Source organism: Schistocerca americana, chromosome 6 (genome assembly GCF_021461395.2).
Source record: "Schistocerca americana isolate TAMUIC-IGC-003095 chromosome 6, iqSchAmer2.1, whole genome shotgun sequence".
Taxonomy (NCBI): domain Eukaryota; kingdom Metazoa; phylum Arthropoda; class Insecta; order Orthoptera; family Acrididae; genus Schistocerca; species Schistocerca americana.
This window is the reverse complement of record NC_060124.1, coordinates 288,633,141-288,639,579: the sequence shown is the minus strand read 5'-3', so window position 1 is coordinate 288,639,579 and position 6,439 is coordinate 288,633,141. Positions and strand designations below refer to the sequence as shown.

Below are 6,439 nucleotides of genomic sequence, written 5' to 3'. Positions count from 1 at the left end.
TTTCTTCTAGTGTGAATTCTGGGTCAAGGTCCACGTTGTCATAGCTGTTGTTGTCTGTTTTCACAGCATGTTGGCCATCTGTGTCCTGTTCTGGGTTGTCATCAGGAAGCAGGCTCTGTAGTAATGACCGTACAGTCTCCTCCCAAGTCATAGTAGGAGTCTGGTTCTTTGTTTTTATGTTACTTAGCACGTTTTCTGTTCCATGTTTTGGCCGAATTATCCTTCTCACTATGGCCCAAGGATCATTCTGATCGCAGTCACTGACCCATTTCTTCCAGGTCTCCTCTTTGGCCTTAGCAATTTCCTTATTGTAGTTATTTTTCACTCTACTGTAGGTTTGTTTTGCTACTTCTATGTCTGGTTCATTATTATTTTTACGTGCTCGTTGCAGACTTCGTCGTGCTGAAATGGTGTCACGTCGCAGGTTAGTAAGTGTTGCATTCCACCATGGTACTGGATTTTGCACCTGTGTCCTCTTTCTCATTGATCGGCTACAGCTCTCGTGGATTGCTGCCTGTAGCCTTGTGATCATTTCATTAACGCCTACATTTTGGCTTTGTGGCCAGTGGGCTGTGGACCTGATGAGATGCTGGTCAAAGGTGGGCCACTTTGCGAAGCTTGTGTTGTATTAGATGACGAGGCATTTGGCTACCTTAAGAGAGTCATAGTTACTCCCGCCGTTTACCCGCGCTTGCTTGAATTTCTTCACGTTGACATTCAGAGCACTGGGCAGAAATCACATTGCGTCAACACCCGCTAGGGCCATCGCAATGCTTTGTTTTAATTAGACAGTCGGATTCCCCCAGTCCGTGCCAGTTCTGAGTTGATCGTTGAATGGCGGCCGAAGAGAATCCGCGCACCCGCGCGCCCCCGGAGGAGCACGCTAAGGCGGACGCGGCCTCGCAGCAAGGAAGATCCGTGGGAGGCCAAGGCACGGGACCGAGCTCGGATCCTGCACGCAGGTTGAAGCACCGGGGCGCGAACGCCGCGCAGGCGCGCGCATCCTGCACCGCCGGCCAGCACGAGGCCAACCAACGGCGAGAGCAGACCACGCCCGCGCTAAACGCCCGCACTTACCGGCACCCCTACGGCACTCACCTCGCCCAGGCCCGGCACGTTAGCGCTGACCCACTTCCCGACCAAGCCCGACACGCCCCGATCCTCAGAGCCAATCCTTATCCCGAAGTTACGGATCCAATTTGCCGACTTCCCTTACCTACATTATTCTATCGACTAGAGGCTCTTCACCTTGGAGACCTGCTGCGGATATGGGTACGAACCGGCGCGACACCTCCACGTGGCCCTCTCCCGGATTTTCAAGGTCCGAGGGGAAGATCGGGACACCGCCGCAACTGCGGTGCTCTTCGCGTTCCAAACCCTATCTCCCTGCTAGAGGATTCCAGGGAACTCGAACGCTCATGCAGAAAAGAAAACTCTTCCCCGATCTCCCGACGGCGTCTCCGGGTCCTTTTGGGTTACCCCGACGAGCATCTCTAAAAGAGGGGCCCGACTTGTATCGGTTCCGCTGCCGGGTTCCGGAGTAGGAACCGGATTCCCTTTCGCCCAACGGGGGCCAGCACAAAGTGCATCATGCTATGACGGCCCCCATCAACATCGGATTTCTTCTAGGGCTTAGGATCGACTGACTCGTGTGCAACGGCTGTTCACACGAAACCCTTCTCCGCGTCAGCCCTCCAGGGCCTCGCTGGAGTATTTGCTACTACCACCAAGATCTGCACCGACGGCGGCTCCAGGCAGGCTCACGCCCAGACCCTTCTGCGCCCACCGCCGCGACCCTCCTACTCGTCAGGGCTTCGCGGCCGGCCGCAAGGACCGGCCATGACTGCCAGACTGACGGCCGAGTATAGGCACGACGCTTCAGCGCCATCCATTTTCAGGGCTAGTTGCTTCGGCAGGTGAGTTGTTACACACTCCTTAGCGGATTCCGACTTCCATGGCCACCGTCCTGCTGTCTTAAGCAACCAACGCCTTTCATGGTTTCCCATGAGCGTCGATTCGGGCGCCTTAACTCGGCGTTTGGTTCATCCCACAGCGCCAGTTCTGCTTACCAAAAGTGGCCCACTTGGCACTCCGATCCGAGTCGTTTGCTCGCGGCTTCAGCATATCAAGCAAGCCGGAGATCTCACCCATTTAAAGTTTGAGAATAGGTTGAGGTCGTTTCGGCCCCAAGGCCTCTAATCATTCGCTTTACCGGATGAGACTCGTACGAGCACCAGCTATCCTGAGGGAAACTTCGGAGGGAACCAGCTACTAGATGGTTCGATTAGTCTTTCGCCCCTATACCCAGCTCCGACGATCGATTTGCACGTCAGAATCGCTACGGACCTCCATCAGGGTTTCCCCTGACTTCGTCCTGGCCAGGCATAGTTCACCATCTTTCGGGTCCCAACGTGTACGCTCTAGGTGCGCCTCACCTCGCAATGAGGACGAGACGCCCCGGGAGTGCGGAGGCCGCCGCCCCGTGAAGGGCGGGGAAGCCCCATCCTCCCTCGGCCCGCGCAAGGCGAGACCTTCACTTTCATTACGCCTTTAGGTTTCGTACAGCCCAATGACTCGCGCACATGTTAGACTCCTTGGTCCGTGTTTCAAGACGGGTCGTGAAATTGTCCAAAGCTGAAGCGCCGCTGACGGGAGCGATTATTCCGCCCGAGAGCATCCCGAGCCAACAGCGGCGCGGGTCCGGGGCCGGGCCAGGTAGGTCCGTCATCCGGGAAGAACCGCGCGCGCTTGCCGGGAGCCCGAGCGCCCAAAGGGGCGAATCGACTCCTCCAGATATACCGCCGGGCAGCCAGCCAGGACACCGGGGCTCTGCCCAACAGACGCGAACCGAGGCCCGCGGAAGGACAGGCTGCGCACCCGGGCCGTAGGCCGGCACCCAGCGGGTCGCGACGTCCTACTAGGGGAGAAGTGCGGCCCACCGCACACCGGAACGGCCCCACCCCGCGGTGAGTGGAAAGGCAACCGGACACGACCCCGCCGCGGATTGCTCCGCGCGGGCGGCCGGCCCCATCTGCCGAGGGCGGAGGCCAGTGGCCGGATGGGCGTGAATCTCACCCGTTCGACCTTTCGGACTTCTCACGTTTACCCCAGAACGGTTTCACGTACTTTTGAACTCTCTCTTCAAAGTTCTTTTCAACTTTCCCTCACGGTACTTGTTCGCTATCGGTCTCGTGGTCATATTTAGTCTCAGATGGAGTTTACCACCCACTTGGAGCTGCACTCTCAAGCAACCCGACTCGAAGGAGAGGTCCCGCCGACGCTCGCACCGGCCGCTACGGGCCTGGCACCCTCTACGGGCCGTGGCCTCATTCAAGTTGGACTTGGGCTCGGCGCGAGGCGTCGGGGTAGTGGACCCTCCCAAACACCACATGCCACGACAGGCGGCAGCCTGCGGGGTTCGGTGCTGGACTCTTCCCTGTTCGCTCGCCGCTACTGGGGGAATCCTTGTTAGTTTCTTTTCCTCCGCTTAGTAATATGCTTAAATTCAGCGGGTAGTCTCGCCTGCTCTGAGGTCGTTGTACGAGGTGTCGCACGCCACACCGCCAGCCGGCTGTGCACGCTACCGAGTAAGTACCGGTATGCGAACCGCCAGGCGACGGGCGCGCATCGCACGTTTAAGGAGGCGCGGCCGGCCCCACAGGCGGCCGCGACGCTCCCAGGTCTGCGAAGCGGGGCAAACGCCGCGCGCTTCAGTATACGTAGCCGACCCTCAGCCAGACGTGGCCCGGGAACGGAATCCATGGACCGCAATGTGCGTTCGAAACGTCGATGTTCATGTGTCCTGCAGTTCACATGTCGACGCGCAATTTGCTGCGTTCTTCATCGACCCACGAGCCGAGTGATCCACCGTCCTGGGTGATCTTTTCTTAGTTTCCACTGTCTCTTTCAAGACAGTTGCATAGGCGGGACGTAGGCGTGTGGCGGCCCCTGTTCAAGCGTTCTGTGTCCAACGGCCTCACGGCCGATGGGCGTCGTACGGCTCCACACCGGAGCGGACAGGCAGTCGGGCGAAAGTCATTCAAAACCGGCGCCAGGCGCCAGGTGCCGCAGACCAGCCGCTCCAGCGCTTCAGCGCTCGTACCACACAACATTGGCGTTAGTTTTGAGAAGCACGCGTGGTTCCGCACGCGGCGCACGGCTACTGCGAGCCGTACAGGTAGCGTGTTGCGCGACACGACACGCACATCGAAAGACATGCAGTCTAGTCGGTAATGATCCTTCCGCAGGTTCGCCTACGGAAACCTTGTTACGACTTTTACTTCCTCTAAATGATCAAGTTTGGTCATCTTTCCGGTAGCATCGGCAACGACAGAGTCAATGCCGCGTACCAGTCCGAAGACCTCACTAAATCATTCAATCGGTAGTAGCGACGGGCGGTGTGTACAAAGGGCAGGGACGTAATCAACGCGAGCTTATGACTCGCGCTTACTGGGAATTCCTCGTTCATGGGGAACAATTGCAAGCCCCAATCCCTAGCACGAAGGAGGTTCAGCGGGTTACCCCGACCTTTCGGCCTAGGAAGACACGCTGATTCCTTCAGTGTAGCGCGCGTGCGGCCCAGAACATCTAAGGGCATCACAGACCTGTTATTGCTCAATCTCGTGCGGCTAGAAGCCGCCTGTCCCTCTAAGAAGAAAAGTAATCGTTGACAGCACGAAGGATGTCACGCGACTAGTTAGCAGGCTAGAGTCTCGTTCGTTATCGGAATTAACCAGACAAATCGCTCCACCAACTAAGAACGGCCATGCACCACCACCCACCGAATCAAGAAAGAGCTATCAATCTGTCAATCCTTCCGGTGTCCGGGCCTGGTGAGGTTTCCCGTGTTGAGTCAAATTAAGCCGCAGGCTCCACTCCTGGTGGTGCCCTTCCGTCAATTCCTTTAAGTTTCAGCTTTGCAACCATACTTCCCCCGGAACCCAAAAGCTTTGGTTTCCCGGAGGCTGCCCGCCGAGTCATCGGAGGAACTGCGGCGGATCGCTGGCTGGCATCGTTTATGGTTAGAACTAGGGCGGTATCTGATCGCCTTCGAACCTCTAACTTTCGTTCTTGATTAATGAAAACATACTTGGCAAATGCTTTCGCTTCTGTTCGTCTTGCGACGATCCAAGAATTTCACCTCTAACGTCGCAATACGAATGCCCCCGCCTGTCCCTATTAATCATTACCTCGGGTTCCGAAAACCAACAAAATAGAACCGAGGTCCTATTCCATTATTCCATGCACACAGTATTCAGGCGGGCTTGCCTGCTTTAAGCACTCTAATTTGTTCAAAGTAAACGTGCCGGCCCAGCGAGACACTCACTCAAGAGCACCCTGGTAGGATTGCAACGGGGTCCGCCTCGGGACGCACGAGCACGCACGAGGCGCGTCGCACGCCTTCAGCTCGCCCCACCGGCAGGACGTCCCACGATACATGCCAGTTAAACACCGACGGGCGGTGAACCAACAGCGTGGGACACAAATCCAACTACGAGCTTTTTAACCGCAACAACTTTAATATACGCTATTGGAGCTGGAATTACCGCGGCTGCTGGCACCAGACTTGCCCTCCAATAGATACTCGTTAAAGGATTTAAAGTGTACTCATTCCGATTACGGGGCCTCGGATGAGTCCCGTATCGTTATTTTTCGTCACTACCTCCCCGTGCCGGGAGTGGGTAATTTGCGCGCCTGCTGCCTTCCTTGGATGTGGTAGCCGTTTCTCAGGCTCCCTCTCCGGAATCGAACCCTGATTCCCCGTTACCCGTTACAACCATGGTAGGCGCAGAACCTACCATCGACAGTTGATAAGGCAGACATTTGAAAGATGCGTCGCCGGTACGAGGACCGTGCGATCAGCCCAAAGTTATTCAGAGTCACCAAGGCAAACGGACCGGACGAGCCGACCGATTGGTTTTGATCTAATAAAAGCGTCCCTTCCATCTCTGGTCGGGACTCTGTTTGCATGTATTAGCTCTAGAATTACCACAGTTATCCAAGTAACGTGGGTACATCTAAGGAACCATAACTGATTTAATGAGCCATTCGCGGTTTCACCTTAATGCGGCTTGTACTGAGACATGCATGGCTTAATCTTTGAGACAAGCATATGACTACTGGCAGGATCAACCAGGGAGCTGCGTCAACTAGAGCTGAGCAGCCGGCCGCCCGGGAGTGTGTCCCGGGGGCCCGCGCGAACACGCAAGCGTCCGCTCAATTATTCTGCAAACAGGAGGAGGCTGAGCTCCCCTGCACAATACACCTCGAAACCCTCTCAGGTCCCGGCGGCGCGCAGCGCCGTCCTAAGTACTTGGTCGGGTTCGAGAGAGGCGCAATCGCCCGGAGTTTGGCGAGTAGACGCTTTAGGTGCGACCACCCGTGCTCCCAACTGAGCTTGCCGCTGCCGACAGAGGCCCGGGAGCGTGCTGTCGTGGCA

General features: G+C 56.8%; 2 non-coding genes and 1 pseudogene across 2 annotated transcripts; all 3 read right to left on the bottom strand.

The window, feature by feature from the left end:
- The window catches only part of LOC124621095, a 7,255-nt pseudogene extending 3,719 nt beyond the window's left edge, over positions 1-3,536 (bottom strand).
- Positions 3,537-3,724: 188 nt separating this feature from the next.
- LOC124620675 lies at positions 3,725-3,879 on the bottom strand. Its single transcript, XR_006980228.1, has one exon. It is a non-coding gene; the product is annotated as a 5.8S ribosomal RNA (ribosomal RNA).
- A 351-nt stretch (positions 3,880-4,230) lies between these two features.
- Positions 4,231-6,139, bottom strand: LOC124621010. Its single transcript, XR_006980503.1, has one exon. It is a non-coding gene; the product is annotated as a small subunit ribosomal RNA (ribosomal RNA).
- Between the last annotated feature and the right edge of the window lie 300 nt (positions 6,140-6,439).